Source organism: Leptodactylus fuscus, chromosome 3 (genome assembly GCF_031893055.1).
Source record: "Leptodactylus fuscus isolate aLepFus1 chromosome 3, aLepFus1.hap2, whole genome shotgun sequence".
NCBI classification, from domain to species: domain Eukaryota; kingdom Metazoa; phylum Chordata; class Amphibia; order Anura; family Leptodactylidae; genus Leptodactylus; species Leptodactylus fuscus.
Window position 1 is genome coordinate 246999903 of NC_134267.1, and position 26858 is coordinate 247026760.

General features: G+C 46.2%; 1 protein-coding gene and 1 pseudogene across 1 annotated transcript in view; one reads left to right on the forward strand and one right to left on the reverse strand.

Annotated features, from left to right (window-relative positions):
* LOC142198394 (uncharacterized) overlaps nucleotides 1-26858 on the reverse strand; it is a 1100421-nt gene that overhangs the window by 842074 nt on the left and 231489 nt on the right. The gene's annotated exons all lie outside the window — the stretch shown is intronic.
* Nucleotides 18891-26858, forward strand: part of LOC142198392 (uncharacterized) — a 60320-nt pseudogene continuing 52352 nt past the window's right edge.

Below are 26858 nucleotides of genomic sequence, written 5' to 3' on the forward strand. Positions count from 1 at the left end.
AAGTAGGCAAAACCCATTGGCTGCCGAAAACATGTGACCTCTAATTTAAAAGAACAGCGCCGCCCAGCTTCGCGTCATTCTGAGCTTGCAATTCACCGAGGACGGAGGTTTCCGTCCAGCTAGCTAGGGCTTAGATTCTGGGTAGGCAGGGACAGGCTAGGATAGGAAGGAGAAGACAACCACAACAGCTCTTATAAGAGCTAAATTCCAGGGAGAAGCTTGTCAGTGTAACGTGGCACTGACGGGCTCAATCGCCGCAACCCAGCTTTCCCCGGATCCTGAATGTAATACACTGACAGTGTATTCCCGTATACCCCATATATACACCCCAAATCCCCGTTCCAACGGTGTGCCCCCCCACCTTCACCCCAGAAATACCCTGCAAGTCCCCTAGCAATAGAATTGGGGCTATATACACCCACAATTTTTGCTACTGGTATATAGTGCCATTGTCTGACTGGGAATTCAAAATGCGCAAGGCTCCCGGAAAGGGACGTGGACGAGGCCGTGGGCGAGGTCGGGGGAATGGTTCTGGGGAGCAAGGTAGCAGTGAAGCCACAGGGCGTCCCGTGCCTATTCCTGTGGGGCAGCAAGCATTGCGCCACTCCACAGTGCCAGGGTTGCTTGCCACATTAACTAAACTGCAGGGTACAAACCTTAGTAGGCCCGAGAACCAGGAACAGGTCTTGCAATGGCTGTCAGAGAACGCTTACAGCACATTGTCCAGCAGCCAGTCAGACTCTGCCTCCTCTCCTCCTATTACCCAACAGTCTTGTTCTCCTTCCTCCCAAAATTCCCAAGCTTCACAGAACAATAACCCCAACTGTCCCTGCTCCCCAGAGCTGTTCTCCGCTCCTTTCATTGTCCCTCAACCTGCCTCTCCACGTCACGATTCCACGAACCTAACAGAGGAGCATCTGTGTCCAGATGCTCAAACACTAGAGTCTCCTCCATCTCCGTTCGATTTGGTGGTGGATGACCAGCAACCCACCCTCATCGACGATGATGTGACGCAGTTGCCGTCAGGGCATCCAGTTGACCGGCGCATTGTGCGGGAGGAGGAGATGAGACAGGAGTTGGAAGAGGAAGTGGTGGATGATGAGGACACTGACCCGACCTGGACAGGGGGGATGTCAAGCGGGGAAAGTAGTGTGGATGTTGAGGCAAGTGCAGCACCAAAAAGGGTAGCCAGAGGCAGAGGTCAGCAGCTTAGGCGAAGCCAGGCCACACCCGGAATCTCCCAAGATGTTCCAGTTCGTACCCAGCCCCGAAAAACTCCCACCTCGAGGGCACGTTTCTCGAAGGTGTGGAGTTTTTTCAAGGAATGCGCCGAGGACAGATATAGTGTTGTCTGCACAATTTGCCTCTCGAAATTGATTAGGGGCTCTGAGAAGAGCAACCTGTCCACCACTTCAATGCGCCGTCATTTGGAATCCAAGCACTGGAATCAGTGGCAGGCAGCAACGGCAGGACAAAGGCCGCCTGCCGTTCACGCCACTGCCACTGCCTCTGCCACTGCCTCTGCCACTGCCACTGCTGACTGTGCTGGCGATGCACTCCAGAGGACGAGCCAGGACACCACTTCATCTGCCTCCGCCACTTTGTTGACTTCTCCCTCATCCTCCCCTGTTCCTGTCTTATCTCCTTCTCCTGCACCATCAAAGGCACCATCAGGCGCTTCTTTACAACAACCCACCATCTCTCAGACATTGGAGCGGCGGCAGAAATACACTGCTAACCACCCACACGCGCAAGCCTTGAACGCCAACATCGCTAAACTGCTGGCCCAGGAGATGTTGGCGTTCCGGCTTGTTGAAACTCCCGCCTTCCTGGACCTGATGACAACTGCGGCACCTCGCTATGCCGTCCCTAGCCGTCACTACTTCTCCCGGTGTGCCATCCCCGCCTTGCACCAGCACGTGTCACTCAACATCAGGCGGGCCCTTAGTTCCGCGCTTTGCACAAAGGTCCACTTGACCACCGACGCGTGGACAAGTGCATGCGGACAGGGACGCTACATTTCACTGACGGCACACTGGGTGAATGTAGTTGAGGCTGGGACTGCTTCCCAAACTGGCCCGGTGTACCTCGTCTCCCCGCCTAACATTCCTGGCAGGGACACGAGAAGAACACCCCCCTCCTCCTCCTCCTCTACCGCCTCCTCCTCCGCCACCGCCTCCTCCTCCGCCACCGCCTCCTCCTCCGCTGTTAGATTGACCCCAGCTACGAGTTGGAAACGTTGCAGCACTGGCGTTGGTAGACGTCAGCAGGCCGTGCTGAAGCTGATCAGCTTGGGGGACAGACAGCACACTGCCTCCGAGGTGAGGGATGCCCTCCTCGATGAGACGGCAATATGGTTTGAGCCGCTGCACCTGGGCCCAGGCATGGTCGTTTGTGATAACGGCCGGAACCTGGTAGCAGCTCTGGAGCTTGCCGGACTCCAACATGTTCCATGCCTGGCCCACGTCTTCAACCTAGTGGTGCAACGTTTCCTAAAGAGCTACCCCAATGTTCCAGAGCTACTGGTGAAAGTGCGGCGCATGTGCGCCCACTTTCGCAAGTCGACAGTAGCCGCTGCTAGCTTAAAATCTCTCCAGCAACGCCTGCATGTGCCACAACACCGGCTTTTGTGCGACGTCCCCACACGCTGGAACTCAACGTTTCAGATGTTGAATAGAGTGGTTGAGCAGCAGAGACCTTTGATGGAATACCAGCTACAAAACCCTAGGGTGCCACAAAGTCAGCTGCCTCAGTTTCTCATCCATGAGTGGCCATGGATGAGAGACCTTTGTGACATCCTACGGGTGTTTGAGGAGTCCACAAGGAGGGTGAGCTCTGAGGATGCGATGGTGAGCCTTACAATCCCGCTCTTGTGTGTTCTGAGAGAATCCCTGATTGACATCAGGGATAACTCAGATCACACAGAGGAGTTAGGGATAGCATCCGATCCGTCACAGCTGGAGAGTAGGTCCACACATCTGTCCGCTTCACTGCGTTTAATGGAGGAGGAGGAGGAGGAGGAGGAGGAGGAAGAAGAGTTGTCCGATGATGTGATGGTGATACAGGAGGCTTCCGGGCAACTTCGAATCATCCCATTGTTGCAGCGCGGATGGGTAGACATGGAGGATGAGGAGGAAATGGAGATTGAACTTTCCGGTGGGGCCAGAGGAGTCATGCCAACTAACACTGTGGCAGACATGGCTGAGTTCATGTTGGGGTGCTTTACAACCGACAAGCGTATTGTCAAAATCATGGAGGACAACCAGTACTGGATCTTTGCTATCCTTGACCCCCGGTATAAAAACAACATCTCGTCTTTTATTCCGGTAGAGGGGAGGGCCAATCGCATCAATGCTTGCCACAGGCAATTGGTGCAGAATATGATGGAGATGTTTCCAGCATGTGACGTTGGCGGCAGGGAGGACAGTTCCTCCAGTAGGCGACCAAGTTCTCACCGGTCCACACAAACGAGGGGCACACTGTCTAAGGTCTGGGACACCTTGATGGCACCCCCTCGCCAAAGTGCCGCCACGGAGGGTCCTAGTGTCACCAGGCATGAGAAGTATAGGCGCATGTTGCGGGAATACCTTTCCGACCACAGCCCTGTCCTCTCCGACCCCTCTGCGCCCTACACGTATTGGGTGTCGAAGTTGGACCTGTGGCTTGAACTTGCCCTATATGCCTTGGAGGTGCTGTCCTGTCCTGCCGCCAGCGTCCTATCTGAGAGGGTGTTCAGTGCAGCCGGTGGCATCATCACTGACAAGCGCACCCGTCTGTCAGCTGAGACTGCCGACCGGCTCACTTTGATAAAAATGAACCACCACTGGATAGAGCCTTCATTTTTGGGCCCACCTGTGTAAAGCACCCCAACATGAAACTCCATGTCTGTACTCAACCTCTCCAATTCCTCCGCATCCTCATACTCATCCACCATAAGCGTTGCACAATTCTGCTAATACTAGGCTCCCTCCACCCTGATTTCCCCCAACTCTGCTGGTTAGAGGCTCCCTCCACCCTGCTTTCCCACAACTCTGCTGGTTAGAGGCTCCCTCCACCCTGATTTCCACCAACTCTGCTGGTTAGAGGCTCCCTCCACCATGAATTGGTCCAAACTGGGCTGTTTAGCGGCTCCCTCCACCATGAATTGGTCCAAACTGGGGTTTTTAGAGGCTCCCTCCACCATGAATTGGTCCAAACTGGGCTGTTTAGAGGCTCCCTCCACCATGAATTGGTCCAAACTGGGGTTTTTAGAGGCTCCCTCCACCATGAATTGGTCCAAACTGGGCTGGTTAGAGGCTCCCTCCACCATGAATTTGCCCAAACTGGCCTGTTTAGAGGCTCCCTCCACCATGAATTTGCCCAAACTGGGCTGTTTAGAGGCTCCCTCCACCATGAATTGGTCCAAACTGGGGTTTTTAGAGGCTCTCTCCACCATGAATTGGTCCAAACTGGGCTGTTTAGAGGCTCCCTCCATCATGAATTGGTCCAAACTGGGGTTTTTAGAGGCTCCCTCCACCATGAATTGGTCCAAACTGGGGTTTTTAGAGGCTCCCTCCACCATGAATTTGCCCAAACTGGGCTGTTTAGAGGCTCCCTCCACCATGAATTTGCCCAAACTGGGCTGTTTAGAGGCTCCCTCCACCATGAATTGGTCCAAACTGGGGTTTTTAGAGGCTCCCTCCACCATGAATTGGTCCAAACTGGGGGTTTTTAGAGGCTCCCTCCACCATGAATTTGCCCAAACTGGGCTGTTTAGAGGCTCCCTCCACCATGAATTTGCCCAAACTGGGCTGTTTAGAGGCTCCCTCCACCATGAATTTGCCCAAACTGGGCTGTTTAGAGGCTCCCTCCACCATGAATTGGTCCAAACTGGGGTTTTTAGAGGCTCCCTCCACCATGAATTGGTCCAAACTGGGGTTTTTAGAGGCTCCCTCCACCATGAATTGGTCCAAACTGGGGTTTTTAGAGGCTCCCTCCACCATGAATTGGTCCAAACTGGGGTTTTTAGAGGCTCCCTCCACCATGAATTTGCCCAAACTGAGCTGTTTAGAGGCTCCCTCCACCATGAATTGGTCCAAACTGGGGGTTTTTAGAGGCTCCCTCCACCATGAATTTGCCCAAACTGGGCTGTTTAGAGGCTCCCTCCACCATGAATTGGTCCAAACTGGGGTTTTTAGAGGCTCCCTCCACCATGAATTGGTCCAAACTGGGCTGTTTAGAGGCTCCCTCCACCATGAATTGGTCCAAACTGGGGTTTTTAGAGGCTCCCTCCACCATGAATTGGTCCAAACTGGGGTTTTTAGAGGCTCCCTCCACCATGAATTTGCCCAAACTGGGCTGTTTAGAGGCTCCCTCCACCATGAATTTGCCCAAACTGGGCTGTTTAGAGGCTCCCTCCACCATGAATTGGTCCAAACTGGGGTTTTTAGAGGCTCCCTCCACCATGAATTGGTCCAAACTGGGGTTTTTTAGAGGCTCCCTCCACCATGAATTTGCCCAAACTGGGCTGTTTAGAGGCTCCCTCCACCATGAATTGGTCCAAACTGGGGTTTTTAGAGGCTCCCTCCACCATGAATTTGCCCAAACTGAGCTGTTTAGAGGCTCCCTCCACCATGAATTGGTCCACACTGGGCTGGTTAGAGTCTCCCTCCACCATGAATTGGTCCAAACTGGGGTTTTTAGAGGCTCCCTCCACCATGAATTGGTCCAAACTGGGGTGTTTAGAGGCTCCCCCCACCATGAATTTGCCCAAACTCTGCTGGTTAGAGGCTCAATCCACCCTGATTTTCAAAACAAATGTTGGTGCCAACCTCAACTTACTACAAGGGCCAAATTCACTGCTGGTGACAAGCTCTCCTCACTGCAAGTGCCAAATACACATGTTTCAAGGTGTTTTCCTACTGTCAGAGAGGTGGTATTGAGTGTGTAAAGTGTGTAGTTGTTAGGCTGTGATGTTGGGGTAATAGAGGGTCTTTGGTGTGTTAGATGCCCCCAGACATGCGCCCCCTGCTGTCCCAGTGTCATTCCAGAGGTGTTGGTATCATTTCCTGGGGTGTCATAGTGGACTTGGTGACCCTCCAGACACGGATTTGGGTTTCCCCCTTAACGAGTATCTGTTCCCCATAGACTATAATGGGGTTCGAAACCCATTCGAACACACGAACATTGAGCGGCTGTTCGAATCGAATTTCGAACCTCGAACATTTTAGTGTTCGCTCATCTCTAGTGTATAATAGTGACCAGTATATATAATATATAAGGGGGGGGGTGTATAATAGTGACCAGTATATATAATATATAAGGGGGTGTATAATAGTGACCAGTATATATAATATATAAGGGGGGGGTGTATAATAGTGACCAGTATATATAATATATAAGGGGGTGTATAATAGTGACCAGTATATATAATATATAAGGGGGTGTATAATAGTGACCAGTGTGTACAGTGCCTACAAGTAGTATTCAACCCCCTGCAGATTTAGCAGGTTTACACATTCGGAATTAACTTGGCATTGTGACATTTGGACTGTAGATCAGCCTGGAAGTGTGAAATGCTCTGCAGCAAAAAAGATTATTTCTTTGTTTAAATTTTTTTTTAAATTGTGACAAGTTTCTTCAGAGGGTCATTTATTATTCAACCCCTCAAACCACCAGAATTCTGTTTGGTTCCCCTAAAGTATTAAGAAGTAGTTCAGGCACAAAGAACAATGAGCTTCACATGTTTGGATGAATTCTCTCTTTTTCCAGCCTTTTCTGACTATGTAAGACCCTCCCCAAACTTGTGAACAGCACTCATACATGGTCAACATGGGAAAGACAAAGGAGCACTCCAAGGCCATCAGAGACAAGATGGTGGAGGGTCACAAGGCTGGCAAGGGGTACAAAACCCTTTCCAAGGAGTTGGGCCTACCTGTCTCCACTGTTGGGAGCATCATCCGGAAGTGGAAGGCTTATGGAACTACTGTTAGCCTTCCACGGCCTGGACAGCCTTTCAAAGTTTCCTCCCGTGCCGAGGCCAGGCTTGTCCGAAGAGTCAAGGCTAACCCAAGGACAACAAGGAAGGAGCTCCGGGAAGATCTCATGGCAGTGGGGACATTGGTTTCAGTCAATACCATAAGTAACGTACTCCACCGCAATGGTCTCCGTTCCAGACGAGCCCGTAAGGTACCTTTACTTTCAAAGCGTCATGTCTAGGCTCGTCTACAGTTTGCTCATGATCACTTGGAGGACTCTGAGACAGACTGGTTCAAGGTTCTCTGGTCTGATGAGACCAAGATCGAGATCTTTGGTGCCAACCACACACGTGACGTTTGGAGACTGGATGGCACTACATACGACCCCAAGAATACCATCCCTACAGTCAAGCATGGTGGTGGCAGCATCATGCTGTGGGGCTGCTTCTCAGCCAAGGGGCCTGGCCATCTGGTCCGCATCCATGGGAAGATGGATAGCACGGCCTACCTGGAGATTTTGGCCAAGAACCTCCGCTCCTCCATCAAGGATCTTAAGATGGGTCGTCATTTCATCTTCCAACAAGACAACGACCCAAAGCACACAGCCAAGAAAACCAAGGCCTGGTTCAAGAGGGAAAAAAATCAAGGTGTTGCAGTGGCCTAGTCAGTCTCCTGACCTTAACCCAATTGAAAACTTGTGGAAGGAGCTCAAGATTAAAGTCCACATGAGACACCCAAAGAACCTAGATAACTTGGAGAAGATCTGCATGGAGGAGTGGGCCAAGATAACTCCAGAGACCTGTGCCGGCCTGATCAGCTCTTATAAAAGACAATTATTAGCTGTAATTGCAAACAAGGGTTATTCCACAAAATACTAAACCTAGGGGTTGAATAATAATTGACCCACACTTTTATGTTTAACATTTATTAAAATTTAACTGAGCAACATAACTTTTTGGTTTGTAAGATTTATGCATCTGTTAATAAATCCTGCTCTTGTTTGAATGCTCTAACTTATTTGCATCTTATCAAACCTGCTAAATCTGCAGAGGGTTGAATACTACTTGTAGGCACTGTATATAAATATATATATACTATCAGGAGGACTCGGCCTCACACAGGTATATTTCACGTTTTGTTTGCTTAGTGGCCCCATAGGATTTGGTTCTGGTCTATTTTCTATGTATAACTTCTCGCCGCTCTCCAAGATGTCATAAGTCCACAGCACTCTGCCCCTTTAAAGCTGATTTACAGCAGTGAAGAAAAATAGCTGGGTTGTTATGGAAACCTGGAGTAAAGCTGTGTGCATGTAGAGACTAAGCACCTGCGAGCTTCTATTGGCTGATAAGAGACATGTGACCGTGTGTATGGCAGTTGGAATACGAGTGAAAGATTTGCAGGTTTGTATTGGGTAATGCAGGTCATTGTTTTGGGAATGCTGTATCTCAGGAAAGGTACGTGCGAGAGAGTTGAGGTCCGGTCTAAAACCTTCCCAGACACCTGATGTATCTGTGTGTCAAATTTGGTGAAGATCGGTCCAGTCGTTTTGTCGCACATAAAGAACAGGCAGAAAATCATATATATATATACTAGCAGGAGGACGCGGCTTCGCACGGGTATATTACATGTTATGTTTGTGTAGTGGCCCCATAAGAATTGTCCAGTTTTGCACTGGTGTATTGTGTATGTGGTTTGTGTGTGTCCATAAGCGTCATGTGATCATATGCATCTCATTTCGGATATCAGTGAAAAACCTGTGATCAGTTGTTATGGATACCTGGAGTAAAGCTGTGTGCATGTGACCTTGTGTAGCAGTGTCATTCACAGCGCCCTGCCTCTTTAAAGCTGACATAAAGTAGTGAAGAAAAATGGCTGGGTTGCTATAGAAACCTTGGGTAGAACTCTAAGGGTGCATTCACACGATGTAACGTGGAGCGTGATCTGGTACGTATACACGTGCTGGCAGATGACGCACTCAAAATGCTCCCATTCATTTCAATGGGAGTTAGGAGCGTATATGCCACGTGATTTTGCGGTATATTGTGTATACGTGCCAGATCGCGCTCCACGTTACATCATGTGAACGCACCCTAATATGTGGTACTCTGTGCAGAGCTGTGTATCTAATCCTCCGGCGTGTAGTACTGTGTGCAGTGGCGTGTATCTAATCCTCCCCTGTGTGGTATTGTGTGCAGTGGCGCATATATAATCTTCTGACGTGTGGAATTGTGTGAAGACGTGCGTATCTAATTCTCTGGTGCTTGGTACTGTGTGCATACGCATATATCTGGTGTGTGGTACTGTGTGCTGACTTGTGTATCTAATCTGCCAGCGTGTGGTACTGTGTGCAGATGTGCATATCTAATCCTCTGGTATTGTGTAAAGACATGCATATCTAATGCTGCGCCATGTGTAACTGTGTGCAGATGCGCATATCTAATCCTCCAGCGTGTGGTACTGTGTCCTGACTTATGTATCTAACACTCCAGCATGTGGTACTGTGTGCAGACGCGTGTATCTAATCCTCTGGCGTGTGGTACTGTGTGCAGACGTGTGTATCTAACCCTCCCCATGTGGTATTGCGTGCAGTAGTGTGTATCTAAACCTTCGCTGTGTGGTATTATGTGCAGTGGTACGTATCTAATCCTCCATTGGGTGCAGCATGTGGAACTGTGTATAGACGCACGTATCTAATCCTCCGGCATGTGGAACTGTGTGAAGACGCGTGTATCTAATCCTCTCGCGTGTGGTACTATGTGTTGAGGTGCATATCTAATCCTCCAGCATGTGGAACTTTGTGAAGACTCGCATATCTAATCCTTTGGCATGTGGAACTGTGTGCAGACGTGCGTATCTAATCCTCTGGCGTGTGATAATGTGTGCTGACCTGTGTATCTAATCCTCCAGCGTGTGGTACTTTGTGCAGACACGCATATCTAATCCTCTGGCATGTGGAACTGTGTGTAGATGCGCGTATCTAATTCTGTGGCATTTGTAACTGTGTGCATTGGCATGTATCCAATCTTCCAGCGTGTGGTATTGTGTGCAGTGGCATGTATGTATTCCTGCGGCATGTGGAACTGTGTGTAGACGTGCATATCTAATCCTCTGGCGTGTGGTATTGTGTGCAGACGTGCGTATCTAATCCTACGGCTTGTGGAACTGTGTGCAGAGTCATGTATCTAATCTTTAGCCATGTGGTACTTTGTGCAGATGCGCGTATCTAATCCTCTGCTGTGTTATACTGTGTGCTGACCTGTGTATCTAATCCTCCGGTGTGTGGTACTGTGTGTCGACACACGTATCTAATCCTTCAGCTTGTGGAACTTTGTGCAGATGCGTGTATCTAATCCTCTGACATCTGATACTGTGTGCTGATCTGTCTATCTAATCCTCTGATGCGTGTATCTCAGTTTGGATATCAGTGTTGTATTGTACATGTGGAGTGACCATGTGTATTGCAGTTGGAATATCAGTGAAAGACTTGCAGGTTTGTATTGGCTAATGGGGGGGTCAGGGTGTTTGGAATGCTGTATCTCCGGAACGGTACGTCCGAATGAGTTGGGTTCTCGTCTTAAACCTTCCCTGATATCTGAGGTATCTCTGTGTCAAATTTGGTGAAGATCGGTCCAGTCGTTTGGTTCACATTAGAGAACAGACAGACAGATGGACACTCATTTTTATACTATAGAGAGATAAGGGGGGTCTGTAATAGTGACCAGTCAGTATATTAGGTAACCCCATTATATATATACTGAATGATCTCTGTATTACAGACCCCACTCTTATATCTCTCTATATTATATACATGAATTCTCATCTGTCTGTTCTCTTCTCTGTCTGTTCTGCAATACACACGGTCACTCCACATGCACAATACAACACTGATATCCGAACTGAGATACACGCATCAGAGGATTAGATACACAGGTCAGCACACAGTATCACACACCAGAGGATTAGATACGTGGCTCAGCACACGGTACCACACGCCGGAGGATTAGATACGTGGCTCAGCGCACAGTATTACATAAAAGAGCTTTACTCCAGGTATTCAAAATAATCGATCACAGGTTTTTCACTGACATCCAAATAGAGATACACATAATCACATGGCGCTTATGGACACACACACAAAGCACATACACAATACACCAGTGCAAAACTGGGCAATTCTTATGGGGCCACTACACAAACATAACATGTAATATACCCGGGCGAAGCCGCGTCCTCCCTCTAGTAATATATATATAAGGGGGGTCTGTAATAATGTTATCAGTCAGTGTGTAATGATAGGACTGTTCAGCGCCGTAGGTCACGGCCATCTATGGGGTAAGATAATCCATTGGGTGTAAGGCACAAGTCCCTGTCATTATTTGGGGTCTGCAGACGATCCAAGTATCCCCCTCCCCCCCCCCCCAGCCTTAACTAGCATCCCTGTTAGGAAACCTTCCACCTGTTCAAAAAAATATAAAAATCCAGCCCTGGAAACGCATTAAAATAAAAAGTAACTTATAATATATCCTTGTCGAAAATTTGAAGTCAGCTCACCTTCTTGTTCCAATATCCAACACTGGGTGTATAAATTCTTACGTGTATTGAAGAACTTCACCTGAAAGCTTGAGTTGGATGCACGGAGATTTTGTTGCCCTTCAGCCCAGGGTGTGGTTCAACTAGTAGAAGTAAACATCCAGCACGCATCTCCTTAGTTTGAATAAAACTTAGCTTTTATTTATCCATATTCAAAAATTGGAAAACATTCAATTTTAGATATAAAAAACGCTCAGTGTGGCCAGCATGGAGGGAAAGCGGGCAGCGTCCGGCTGACGCGTTTCGGAGCCTCTAGGTCAGCTCCTTACTCATAGCCTGACTCTGTGTGAATGAATGTCTCCATAAATAATGGAGACCTACACATGCACACCTGCGCTAATTAAAACACATACCTAACCGCTTGGAAAAAAGGAAGTAAATAGCATAAAAAATGCATGTACATATATAAAATTCTCAATTGTAAATACCTATTTACATGGCAGGATATTCTGCAAACACTGATAGATATAAATATAAATATAGACATATATATATAGTCCTGGTGAAACCTACAAAGTCTGGTCAAATACTGCCCTCAACAAAGATGGACAATATGGTTTCTAGATCCCTCCCGTATCACCTGACATAATGAACCTATCAGGTGCTTGATACAACTGTATGGGAAAAAGAACCAAAGGACAAAGGACACAAAAGAAGACACAAACAACCTATGTGACCGAACATAACTTGACAGAGGAGAAGCCGTACATAACAGTAACACACATACAATCCCACTGAGACATGTGTGAATACACACCAAAGAGACCGGATCCAACCACGTGACATTCTATCTTAAAGGTAAGTAACGTGTTGGTATTTCACATACTTCTATAATATTAGCGTGCCTTCACCACTGCAACATTATCAATACCACAGAAGATGAAAGGACATGATGTACAGTATTAGATTAAACAAGAGACAAAAGGACACATAATCAGGGCCCTGCCTATTATTAGTATTTATAAATGTAAGATAGGTCACTTCTGTGATTCATACCTGTAGGTATCCTTGTTCCCAGTTTAAGAATCCAAAAGGCTTCTCTTTCCCGTACCAAAAGGTCCCAATTGCCACCTCTTTTGGGCTTTATAACCTTCTCTATTGCTTTAAATGTGAATGATTCTACATCTCCTTTATGAGTGTCTCTAAAATGTCTTGTTACCCCTGTGATTTTTGTCGAATTCTCATTCAGAATGGAATGTACATGTTCTGATATTCTCAGTTTAAGCGGTCTTATTGTGCTACCAATATAATGCAAGTTGCAAGTGGTACAGGATATCATATATACCACATGATCTGTGGTACAATTCATGTACCTATCAATTTTATAATTCTTGGTTCCCGCAGAGTTAGTAAAATTAGAATCTTTATGTACATATTTACAGACCTGGCATCTGTTGGTACCACATCTGTAAAAACCTTTTATATGCAACCAAGTATCAGAAATGGGGTTTTTGTTACTTAGAACCAGGCTTGGAGAAAGATAATTGCCCAAAGTTTTGCCTTTTTTGGGTATAAAATTAATCCCCTCCGAGACTATGTTCTTAAAAGTTTCATCCTGGTTAAGAATTCCTAGATTATTTTTGATCACTTTCACAACTTGTTTGTAATCTGCACTATACCTGGTAGAAAAATGTAACCTGTTTTTATTTAAATTTCTATTTTTATGTTTATTTTTATTGGTTGTTAATAAAGATTTTCTGTCCATTTTATTAACTATCTGTTTGGCTCTATTAATGGACCACTGTGAATAATTCCTCTCCTTAAATCGCTCACACATGGTCTCCATCTGAGAGATATAAATTTCGTGATCACTACAAGCTCTTTTCAATCGAATTAACTCTCCGACTGGTAGGGAACGTTTTGTATGTTCCGGATGAGAACTTTTAAAATGTAGCAATGCGTTACCTGAGGTTTCCTTGCGATATAGACGTGTTTTTACACTTTTTGTTTCATCATCTCCTGTTAAAGTAATGTCTAAAAAATTTGTGGTATTCAAACTGACATTGTGTGTAAACCTTAAATTAAGATGGTTACTGTTGATGTAATTGACGAAATCCTGTATTTGATCTAGACCACCTTCCCATACAATCAGCAAATCATCAATATATCTTCCATACCAGTGTATGTGATTACGAAAGGGGTTACTGGCATGGAAGATACTATTACTTTCCCACCACGACATCACCAGGTTGGCCAAAGAGGGCGAGAACCTCGCCCCCATTGGTACCCCCCGAACCTGCAGATAGAAACTGTCATCAAACATAAAGAAATTGTGATGGAGAAGATACTCCACCACATCTATAACATATTGACAAATTTCTGCTGAAAAAGTAGAATGTTTTTTAAGGTGATATCCCAATGCAAGCAATGCCACATCATGTGGTATAGAAGGATGCAAGGCCGACACATCACATGTCAACCATTGGTATTCCCCCCTCCACTCAAACCCATCAAAAATTCTCAGTATCTCCTTTGAGTCACGAATATAGCCAGGTGTACGTACCACTAAAGGCTGGAGAATTCGATCAACCCAGTCACACAATCTCTCATTTAGAGACCCTATACCTGACACTATGGGTCTGAGTGGAGGGGGGAAAACCCCTTTGTGAATTTTAGGTAAACCATGCATAATTGGCATTACTGGATTTTCATTCATGAGATACTTCGCCTCTTTACCAGAGAAAACTCCTAATTGTTCACCATAGATGACAAGTTTGTGGAGGGACATAGCAAATTGATTAGTGGGATCATTTGACAATTTTTTGTATGTGGATGTGTCCTCCAAAATATTGAGGATTGATTTTAGATAGTCATCCTTATTAAGGACAACTATTTTTCCTCCCTTATCCGCCATACGAATGGTTAATCTGTCATTTTTCTCTAAAAGATCAAGTGCTGCTCTCTCTTTTTTGCTCAAATTATCTCTATACATGGTAGGGGTCTCCTGCAATTTTGTTAAGTCCCTTTCCACAGTCAAACGAAACTGTTCAAGAATAGGGGCTCTGGAAGATGAGGGATAAAATTGTGGATTTTTCACCCTCATTTTCATGTCCACCACATCACATGTTTTCGAAAAGTTTCCATCTAATTCTTGTAGTTCAAGGAGACAACATTGTTCCCTAAACTGTAAATTCTCATACTCATTAATGTGAGACCTATTAATTAGAAAGGAATAATCATCTGATGCTTCAATAAAATGTTTTCTTATTGCTAATAGTCTGATAAATTTGTTTAAATCCATCAAAGTAGTAAAAAGATTAAACCTGTTATTAGGCACAAAATTCAGACCATGCGATAACAGACTAATATCTTCAGTTGAAAGCATTACATCAGATAAATTTAATACATTATGTTCATTTGACACATCTAAACTTGAGGGTATGACTTTCCTATCCTCTTTTTCCTCAAGAAAGGACATCCCCTGTCCCCGATCAAGGGACACATCCTCTAATTCCGATATTTCCGCGTGAAATAACGCGGATTTCCGCTTGTGCTTGCGACCTCCTCTGTGCGATTTGCGTTTCCCTTCTTCCTTTTTGTGTCCATTGTCCTGTCCATTGATTTCTCTGAGATCATGTCTCTGTGTCTGTGTTTGTTGACATCCTCCGCTTGTAAAAAACTGTGAGAATCATGAGAGATATTGTCATTATCCGAGAAATCCGTGTCCTTGTCTGTAGAACTAAAGGATACTCTCCTTTTTGTTTGTTGAAATTTACGTTTCTTGTTTCTGTGATTGTGATGGAATTTAAGAATCGATTTCGGTGTGGAGGAAGTATGTTTATTCCATCTGTAAATTTCCCCCGACTCAAAGTCCTCCTTATCTCTTTGAAACTTATTTTTCTTTATTTTGATGATGTCTTCTTCTAAAGATTTTATTTTATCCTGAATTTTAGTGTAACCAGTATCAAACTCCGGTTTATCTTTATATTTACAGAGATCCTGTTTGATGTTTTTTATTTCTTCCTTCAGTATAATCAGTTTCTCTTCCTCATATTTGATTATAATTTTCATTAAATTTAAGGAGCACTCTGTGAGAGCATTCTCCCATTCACTTTTAAATTTTTCATTGTAGATGGTTGTCGGGAATTTATTTAACCGTAAACCTCTTGGTACCATGTTTTTATCTGTGTACGATTTCAAAGACTCACAGTCCCACCACACCTTAGTCTCTTGTTGTAAAGAGTTAAACAGCCCTGGAAACGCATTAAAATAAAAAGTAACTTATAATAGTCCATCTATAGAATAAGCCCCAAACAATAGCGCTCCGTCCAATAAATAACAAGGTGCAGAAAAATATATATATATATTCAACCAAATAAAAAATAAAATTAAAATAAATACAAAAAACTATTAATTATATGCAGGTTTTTTTATTTTTATTTTTTTATTAAATTTATTTTATTGCAAATATTTTTTTCTGTGTGTTTGTTATTTTTATTTCTGCGCACTCCTCCCTCTATTTCACATGATTTTTGCACCAATATTTTATCCGCATAAGATATACACGTAATATTTGAGCTCTTGACGTCAGGTCACGTATGTGACGCCTATAGCGCAGGATCGGTGCTCGGGACATTATTATTGGTCTTTAGATTGATCACATGATCGGCCCCCGGGTGACACGGCTGGCTTTGTTGCTCGGCGCTTACATACCGGGGTCGCTGTTCCATCTTGGATTACCGCTCCTCATATTCTCCTTCCCCATCATTACACCGACATTCAGGGTTCGGGGTTCTCTGGTTTGGGGTGTATTTGTCATGTTCGGCCTCCTATTGTGACTTTCCATGAGCAGCACTGACCAGGTCTTGTACTAATGTCTTCTATACATGTTTATTGCGTGTCTGATCATATTGCGTGTCCATGCTGCGATTTATTTGGGGTATATACACAGGGGTCGCTGTGTTTTGTTCTGTATGTGAAGGGTTAAGAGCACCAGCGGGCGGCCATATTGGATCCAGTATGACAGGTACAATATAACTTTGTGGAGTTCTACCCATTTCACACATGCTATGAGTAAGAAGCCACGGGCCTGGAAACGTGTCAGAATATTTTTTTGTGTTTGTTTTCATGTATTCTTATTAGACACATTGTTTCTGCTCCTTGTTGTTTATTGGACGGAGCGCTATTGTTTGGGGCTTATTCTAATAATGGACTATTAAAGGTTACGTTTTATTATAACGCGTTTCCAGAGCTGGATTTTTTGTACTTTCTGTATATGAGCTGCTGCTTTCACCCAAGGCCGAGGGGTTGTGTCCACTTCTATTAGTTTTGGGGGGCTGGGGTCCTCTTTTTTTGTGTTCTAACCTTCCACCTGTGACTGGGACGGCATCGGGCAGATTCTTCTCGGGTTCACAGGAGCTGAAACCACAACTAGCCCTTGAGATTTACAGCAAGTTCTTGGACCGGCCCTGTCTTAGAGCCTCACACTCTGCTCGGCGTCTGCTCCATAGTGGAAGCCATTACTGTGAGGTTTTCTATCTGTTATGGAATCGCCTCTAAAGCAGTTCCCGAAACTGCAGCAACTGGCAGATAACAGAGAGCAGAAGAAGACGCTCCCTAAATCTCATAGTGCCCTCATCTAAGGCTCCCCGACATCTAAGCAGAGGCCACTACAGGGCCGGATGGTCTCGGCCTGATCTGGAATCAGGTTATTACACAAGTCGTCAGTATAGAAATAGATGAGCTACAAATAGTCAGAATAAACCTGGTGAGAGCGAAGAGCGCGGAATATCTACATCAGAAACATGTCCAAGACGGGGTCAGTCCGAGAGGTCACAGTCAGATCGGGAAGGAAGCGAATATCCAGTACATGAGCCAAAGTCAGTACTCAAGTATACAGCAAGCGAAGCCATATACAGAGCTCAGGAAGCTAATGGGTAAGCAGTAATTAATAGCAGGCACATGGGGGGCAGGAAACAGACTTTACATCTCCCTCCTCCGCTGCTGGTAGGTTCAGCATCTCCGAGCCCTGACTAGCTGCAGAGTCACTGAAGGCTGCACGTGTCTGTATGGAAATCTTATAGTGCCATTAGTGAGAAGAAACATACTGAGGATCCCAACACACGTGTCGTGCACAGATATATAAAGTATATACTGATAGGGCCAGATCCCTCCATCCTGGGGCTGCAGGGCCTTTATACCCTCTATCTTTATATTTCAGGGACTTAGGTGCTGCTGGGGAGGTCGGGGATCCCCCTTATTGCTGCCCCTGATGACCATCAGCTCCAGGCCTGGGGGTGGGGTCAATGTGGGGTGGACTGGATTATCTTGGGGTGTAGCAGAAAGTTATTTAGGGTCACCCCATAAGTCACCCTAGAAGTGTCTGATGTATATACAGATCTCCAGCAGCTAATGTATTCCGTCACTGTGTGTTTGTGTCTCCACAGATGGATCCAGTAGGAGAAATCCCCCCGAGAGATGTTCCCTGAGTCCTCTGTATTCCCAGGACTACCCGGAGGAGAATGTCCCAGACAGTCAGCAGGTAGGGGGCGTTGCTGAGTCCTGGGGTACATCTATATAGGGGGTGGAGCTCGCCGCTCCTGCACTCATACATGTCCCAGACAGTCAGCAGGTAGATGGCGCTGCTGAGTCCTGGGGTACATCTATATAGGGGGTGGAGCTCCTGTACTCATACATGTACCAGACAGTCAGCAGGTAGATGGCGCTGCTGAGTCCTGGGGTACATCTATATAGGGGTGGAGCTTGCCGCTCCTGCACTCATACATGTACCAGACAGTCAGCAGGTAGATGGCGCTGCTGAGTCCTGGGGTACATCTATATAGGGGGTGGAGCTCCTGTACTCATACATGTACCAGACAGTCAGCAGGTAGATGGCGCTGCTGAGTCCTGGGGTACATCTATATAGGGGGTGGAGCTCGCCGCTCCTGCACTCATACATGTACCAGACAGTCAGCAGGTAGATGGCGCTGCTGAGTCCTGGGGTACATCTATATAGGGGGTGGAGCTCGCCGCTCCTGCACTCATACATGTACCAGACAGTCAGCAGGTAGATGGCGCTGCTGAGTCCTGGGGTACATCTATATAGGGGGTGGAGCTCACCGCTCCTGCACTTATACATGTACCAGACAGTCAGCGGGTAGATGGCGCTATATTCAGACCATAAAGTGACTGGACCAAAGATATGACATTATTTCTTCCCTGTTTAGGGTGAAGATCTGATGGACATTAAGGCTGAGATTAAAGAAGAAGCAGAAGAGGAGACGGATTCCTGGACTGATCAGCAGTGTAAGGAGCGGAGACTTTCTCCTCTAGATACTACTACTCCCATCATCTCCTCATCACATGGCAATCTATCCCATCACTGTGTGTTTCCTACAGATGGAGCCATTGCCAGAAATCAGGGAGAAGATGTGACTGATATTAAAGCGGAGGCTGAAGAAGAGAGGATGAGGGGCCATCACCTGTGTAAGAGGGAAGTGGAGGAGGAGATTCCAGGAGGTGTTACCACAGGTACGGAGTCATGAATGGAGAAGGAGAAGTCCCAGGTTTCTTCAGGTCGGTTCCCCCTTAGAGCTCCAGTCCAGTAACTCTCCTCGTTCCTCATACCTGATAAGCAGGGGAGCAGTCCCGAGGGGTGAGGAGCTCATCTAATGTTTGGCGTCTTACAGGGCGTCCACCTGTTACTGGTAATAATGCTGCTGCTTATTCTGGACTTTCTCTCGGAGAAGCAGAGGATATTCTATGTCCAGCCGGAATGATCTCCGTGCGTCTGTCACTGAGGATACAGCAGAAGCTGTACTGTACTCTACTCCACATGACTGAGTGAAAGGACTTGCACCGACCTACAGCGTCTGAGCAGCCGGGGAGGCTAAGGAAACTTTTTTTTTTTTGTGCCAATACTTTAGTTTCCTTTTACTTATTGCCATTTGTATTGATGCACAACCCTGTTATCTGGAATCTGTTTGGTGTTTCTCCCTGGAGGCAGCGGACGTCCAGGCATCAATACAACAGTCTCCTTACCGAGTGACAGTGATGTAGTGATGTATACATGATATCTTATTGCCTGATTCACACCCTATGCAAATCATAGAACATGCAAATTAAATTTCTGCTAAAATCAATAAGAATCATAAAATCTATTTTTACTCTTACAGAAAATCCCAGTGCGATCTCTGAGGGAAACGTCCTGTTATCAGTAAGTGATAAAGGAGAAGATGAAGATATGATGGAGCGCTCCTCAGGAGAAAACCTCATTACCCCTCATGTACATCCAGGACGTCACAGTACAGATCCATCATATAATCCCCCAAATCATGAGGAACCTTCTGACCAACCACAGATTGTGACCACAAGTACTGAGAAGAAAGGCGGGAAAAGGTTTCAGTGTGAGGAATATGGAAGAGAGTTCATAAATAGTGCAAGTCTAGTAACACACAGAAGAAGTCACACAGGAGAGAAGCCATATTCATGTTCAGAATGTGGGAAATGTTTTACAACGAAAGGAAGTCTTGTTATACATGAGAGACTTCACACAGGGGAGAAGCCATATTCATGTTCAGAATGTGGGAAATGTTTTACTACGAAAGGAAATCTTGTTATACATGAGAGAATTCACACAGGGGAGAAGCCATATTCATGTTCAGAATGTGGGAAATGTTTTACTATGAAAGAAGGTCTTGTTAGGCATGAGAGATTTCACACAGGAGAGAAGCCATATTCATGTTCAGAATGTGGGAAAAGTTTTACTACGAAAGGAAATCTTGTTATACATGAGAAACTTCACACAGGAGAGAACCCATATTCATGTTCAGAATGTGGGAAATGTTTTACTACGAAAGGAAGTCTTGTTATACATGAGAGACTTCACACAGGGGAGAAGCCATATTCATGTTCAGAATGTGGGAAATGTTTTACTATGAAAGGAAATCTTGTTGAACATGAGAGACTTCACACAGGGGAGAAGCCATATTCATGTTCAGAATGTGGGAAATGTTTTACTAAGAAAGGAAATCTTGTTGAGCATGAGAGACGTCACACAGAAGAGAAGCCATATTCATGTTCAGAATGTGGGAAATGTTTTACAGATAGAACTGATCTGGTTATACATCAGAGAATTCACACAGGAGAGAAGCCATATTCATGTTCAGAATGTGGGAAATGTTTTACTACGAAAGGAAATCTTGTTGTACATGAGAGAATTCACACAGGAGAGAAGCCATATTCATGTTCAAAATGTGGGAAATGTTTTATTATGAAAGAAGGTCTTGTTAGGCATGAGAGATTTCACACAGGAGAGAAGCCATATTCATGTTCAGAATGTGGGAAAAGTTTTACTACGAAAGGAAATCTTGTTATACATGAGAAACTTCACACAGGAGAGAAGCCATATTCATGTTCAGAATGTGGGAAATGTTTTACTATGAAAGGAAATCTTGTTGAACATGAGAGACTTCACACAGGAGAGAAGCCATATTCATGTTCAGAATGTGGGAAATGTTTTACTACGAAAGGAAGTCTTGTTATACATGAGAGACTTCACACAGGAGAGAAGCCATATTCATGTTCAGAATGTGGGAAATGTTTTACTACGAAAGGAAGTCTTGTTATACATGAGAGACTTCACACAGGAGAGAAGCCATATTCATGTTCAGAATGTGGAAAATGTTTTACTATGAAAGGAAATCTTGTTGAACATGAGAGACTTCACACAGGAGAGAAGCCATATTCATGTTCAGAATGTGGGAAATGTTTTACTACGAAAGGAAATCTTGTTATACATGAGAGACGTCACACAGAAAAGAAGCCATATTCATGTTCAGAATGTGGGAAATGTTTTACTACGAAAGGAAATCTTGTTATACATCAGAGACGTCACACAGGAGAGAAGCCATATTCATGTTCAGAATATGGGAAATTCTTTTCATGTAAATCGGATCTTATGAAACACGAGAGAAGTCACACAGGCGAGAAGCCTTATTCATGTTCGGAATGTGGAAAATGTTTTAGAGATAAATCCAATCTTATTAGACATGAGAGAAGTCACACAGGGGAGAATAATCTTGTTACCTGTGACGGAATACAGTAAAGGGAATAGCCATTTTGATGTTCTGTAGGTGGGAAATACCCGGCACTGCCTCTTGGTCTCGGTGACACAGCTCATGTTTTTATAAGACTCTGGCATTTTTCCCATAGTATTTTGCATTTCCTTTTAGTATTTGTAGCCTAAACGTTGCAGCCAATCTGGAGGCCGCGCAGATCTTTCCATTATACTTCTCTCTGTTTATGCTCCACTCCCACTTGCATGGCTTTCTCCAGTGAAACAACCACTAAGTTGTAGAGAAGTGGAAGCAAGTGATTGCACCCAACCCAACTGACTAACCACAGAGAGACATCCATCCAAGGAGGAAGTCCCCCCGCTAGCTCTTTATTACAACTAGCCAGACTCTACGGGAAAGAAGCCCACAGCTCTTTATCAAGGAAGAAAAGACCACCCTGAAGGAGAGGCTCGGCCCGGGTCCTCATATACAACCCCGAAGGGCCTTGGGATAATGTCACAATACGAAGCCATGAGCAGTGGGAGTACCAGGCCACTCGACGTCGGATGAGGAAGAAACTGAATTGTCCCAAGTGCTGCAGTAGGAGTGGTCATATCATTTCTGATCGTCTCAACACCCAATATGCTAATTGTGCTCCATACTGTCAGGCGGTGTCTGCTCAAGTCCAGCACTACTGACCTGACTGACTGGTAAAACTAACACCACCAATGGCTCAGGAGTGGGGGGAGTTAGAGAAAAAACTACACCTATGCCAGAACCAGATGCCGAGCACCTACTGAAGGATGCAGAGAGCCGGATAGAGGTGGTGATGGGTCCTCTTTACAAACCCCAAGAGTCAACGTGTGTGATCATGTGAAAGGCCAAGTGGAAAGCCATGGAGGTGAACAGGGAACGATCCAGAGACCCCCGACAGGATAGCGGGTATGGAGGTACTTATATAGAGGACAGCAGGGTGAGAAGGTATTACAGTAATCAGACCGACCCAGAGACCCCCGACAGGATAGCGGGTATGGAGGTGCTTATATAGAGGGCAGCAGGGTGAGAAGGTATTACAGTAATCAGACCGACCCGGAGACCCCCGACAGGATAGCAGGTATGGAGGTGCTTATATAGAGGGCAGCAGGGTGAGAAGGTATTACAGTAATCAGACCGATCCGGAGACCCCCGACAGGATAGCAGGTATGGAGGTGTTTATATAGAGGGCAGCAGGGTGAGAAGGTATTACAGTAATCAGACTGATCCTGGACCCCCGACAGGATAGCGGGTATGGAGGAGCTTATATAGAGGGCAGCAGGGTGAGAAGGTAATACAGTAATCAGACCGACCCGAAGACCCCCGACAGGATAGCGGGTATGGAGGTGTTTATATAGAGGGCAGCAGGGTGAGAAGGTATTACAGCAATCAGACCGACCCGGAGACCCCCGACAGGATAGCGGGTATGGAGGAGCTTATATAGAGGGCAGCAGGGTGAGAAGGTATTACAGTAATCAGACCGACCCGGAGACCCCCGACAGGATAGCGGGTATGGAGGAGCTTATATAGAGGGCAGTAGGGTGAGAAGGTAATACAGTAATCAGACCGACCCGGAGACCCCCGACAGGATAGTGGGTATGGAGGTGCTTATATAGAGTGCAGCAGGGTGAGAAGGTATTACAGTAATCAGACCGACCCGGAGACCCCCGACAGGATAGCGGGTATGGAGGAGCTTATATAGAGGGCAGTAGGGTGAGAAGGTAATACAGTAATCAGACCGACCCGGAGACCCCCGACAGGATAGTGGGTATGGAGGTGCTTATATAGAGGGCAGCAGGGTGAGAAGGTATTACAGTAATCAGACCAACCCAGAGACCCCCGACAGGATAGCGGGTATGGAGGAGCTTATATAGAGGGCAGCAGGGTGAGAAGGTATTACAGCAATCAGACCGACCCGGAGACCCCCGACAGGATAGCGGGTATGGAGGAGCTTATATAGAGGGCAGCAGGGTGAGAAGGTATTACAGTAATCAGACCGACCCGGAGACCCCCGACAGGATAATGGGTATGGAGGTGCTTATATAGAGTGCAGCAGGGTGAGAAGGTATTACAGTAATCAGACCGACCCGGAGACCCCCGACAGGATAGCGGGTATGGAGGAGCTTATATAGAGGGCAGTAGGGTGAGAAGGTAATACAGTAATCAGACCGACCCGGAGACCCCCGACAGGATAGTGGGTATGGAGGTGCTTATATAGAGGACAGCAGGGTGAGAAGGTATTACAGTAATCAGACCAACCCAGAGACCCCCGACAGGATAGCGGGTATGGAGGTGCTTATATAGAGGGCAGCAGGGTGAGAAGGTATTACAGTAATCAGACCGACCCGAAGACCCCCGACAGGATAGCGGGTATGGAGGTGCTTATATAGAGGGCAGCAGGGTGAGAAGGTATTACAGTAATCAGACTGACCCGGAGACCCCCGACAGGATAGCGGGTATGGAGGTGCTTATATAGAGGGCAGCAGGGTGAGAAGGTATTACAGTAATCAGACCGACCCGGAGACCCCCGACAGGATAGCGGATATGGAGGTGCTTATATAGAGGGCAGCAGGGTGAGAAGGTATTACAGTAATCAGACTGACCCGGAGACCCCCGACAGGATAGCGGGTATGGAGGTGCTTATATAGAGGGCAGCAGGGTGAGAAGGTATTACAGTAATCAGACCGACCCGAAGACCCCCGACAGGATAGCGGGTATGGAGGTGCTTATATAGAGGGCAGCAGGGTGAGAAGGTATTACAGTAATCAGACTGACCTGGAGACCCCCGACAGGATAGCGGGTATGGAGGTGCTTATATAGAGGGCAGCAGGGTGAGAAGGTATTACAGTAATCAGACCGACCCGAAGACCCCCGACAGGATAGCGGGTATGGAGGTGCTTATATAGAGGGCAGCAGGGTGAGAAGGTATTACAGTAATCAGACCGACCCGAAGACCCCCGACAGGATAGGGGGTATCTCTTGCCTGAGGTCTGCTTGGTCTTGTGGATAATCCCCCGACCTCGCTCTCCTGATACTAAATATTGTTTATGTTCCTGGTCCGGGGGGTCCTGGATGTAAAAATCCCCCAAAACGCATTTATATGACGAGACAACAAATGTTATTCTATTCCTCACATGTAACTTGTGTATTACGGGATGTGACGCTTTATTGTTTTATCTTATTCGGAGTTCTGAATCTTCACTTTTACATTTTTTTGTGTTTTTTTTTTTCCTGTAATTTAGTTTTTGTGGCTTTTTTAATTTTGTAAATTTTGGGTCTTTTTGTTTTTGCAAGTTATCGCAGTTTATTGTCTGGGATTTTATGATAACTTTTATTTTGGGACATATCTACCCATAATGTGATAAATCTGCTGTAACTGTTACCTGTATTGGAACGAAGCTCAAGGGCAGAATTCAGAGAAAGGGGGCAAACAGATACCCTCCCCCGACTCTTTGGTTTTAGTATTTTCATGACATCACTCCTGGGCGGGGGGGGGGGGGGGAGGGGGAGGTGTCAATCAGAGTGGAGATGGGAGTCGATTAGAGGAGGCAGAGCCCGGAGTGGATAAGAAATGTACAGGAAAGTCACAGGGAGCCGGGCTCATACGCTAAATACAATTCACTTATGTTGGTTTATACTGATACGTCTTCTGGAAGAAATTTTGTACAAAACATCTTATTTTTGGCTTAAGCTACTGTTTGCTGAATAAAGTTTTTGCAATCTTTCAATTTTTTATTAGTCTCATTTTTCAAACCATGTTCTGTGGTAGAAGATAGAAGAGTCTACAGCTCTGGGCCTGGTGAGGGATACCCCGTCCTGGAGGCGTCTTCTCTCAGCCACTTCTAGGCAAATAAAGGTCCCAAAAGCAGGGGGTCCCTATTACAAAGCAGGGGGGTCCCTATTACAGAGCAGGGGGGGTCCATATTACAGAGCAGGGGGTCCATATTACAGAGCAGGGGGTCCATATTACAGAGCACGGGGTCCATATTACAGAGCAGGGGGTCCATATTACAGAGCACGGGGTCCATATTACAGAGCAGGGGGTCCATATTACAGAGCAGGGGGTCCATATTACAGAGCAGAGGGTCCATATTACAGAGCAGGGGGTCCATATTACAGAGCAGGGGGTCCATATTACAGAGCAGGGTGTCCATATTACAGAGCAGGGGGTCCATATTACAGAGCAGGGTGTCCATATTACAGAGCAGGATGAGGGGCGGAGCCTGACCGCGTAACATGGTGGTTGCTGTTTGCTAGAGCTCCACAGCTCTGGGACTTTGATACGGCCGTCTTGCATTACCTACCTAGCAAACATGGTCAGAACTAACAAGGACAGACAGGGGGACACCCCAGGCACCCCGAGGATGTCTAAACAACAGGGGGACTTACAGAGCTACCTGAAAAAGAAGAACGCTTCTCCACGCGGCCTGCCCGAGATGGCGTCGGACCTGCAGAGGGATCCGGAGTCGGATGAGGAATCTGAAATGGAGAGTGTAACAGGAGGTGAGCGCTCGGATTCAGGTACCACACACATCTCCCATGATTTTTTACACAGAACACTTGAAAAAGCACTATCTAAGGCTCTTAATCCTGTCTTAGCCGAGTTGGTGGCAATCAAGGCTGAAATCAAAGCTACGGGGCACAGAGTGCAAGCTTTGGAGGACACTTATTCCTCTGCACGTGACAACGCGGAGATAGTCTCTGACCATCTGCAGTGCCACACTGAGCTCCTTGATCGCTCTCTCTCCTTGATTGAGGAACAGGAGAATAGGAGCCGTAGGAGGAATTTACGGCTGAAAGGCATACCTGAATCCTATACACCAGAGGATCTACCCAAGATGGCGGAAGGCCTTTTTTCAGAATTGTTGGGCCCGGAACGTGCAGCGCAAGTAGTTACAGAGAGGATACATAGAGCTTTGCGCCCAAAACCACGTCGAGGAGACCCTTCTCGGGACATCGTATGCGGTCTCCTCTCTTTCCGTGACACACAAGCGATACTAACGGCAGAACATACTAGAGATCAGGTCTCCCTGGACGGCACTGAAATCTCCATATACCAGGATATCGCTCCGTCAGTCCTGGCTAAGAGAAGGCTCCTCAAACCCTTATTGGATGAACTAAGGGCTCGGAATATACAATACGTTTGGTTATACCCTTTTGGCTTGGCTATTGTACAGGGTGGAAAACGTATTGCCATACATACCCTGAAAGATTTAGCTGCGGTCTGGTCTCTTCTAGATATTGAGCCACTTGATATACCTTCGTGGCTCCCTTCTCGGAACTT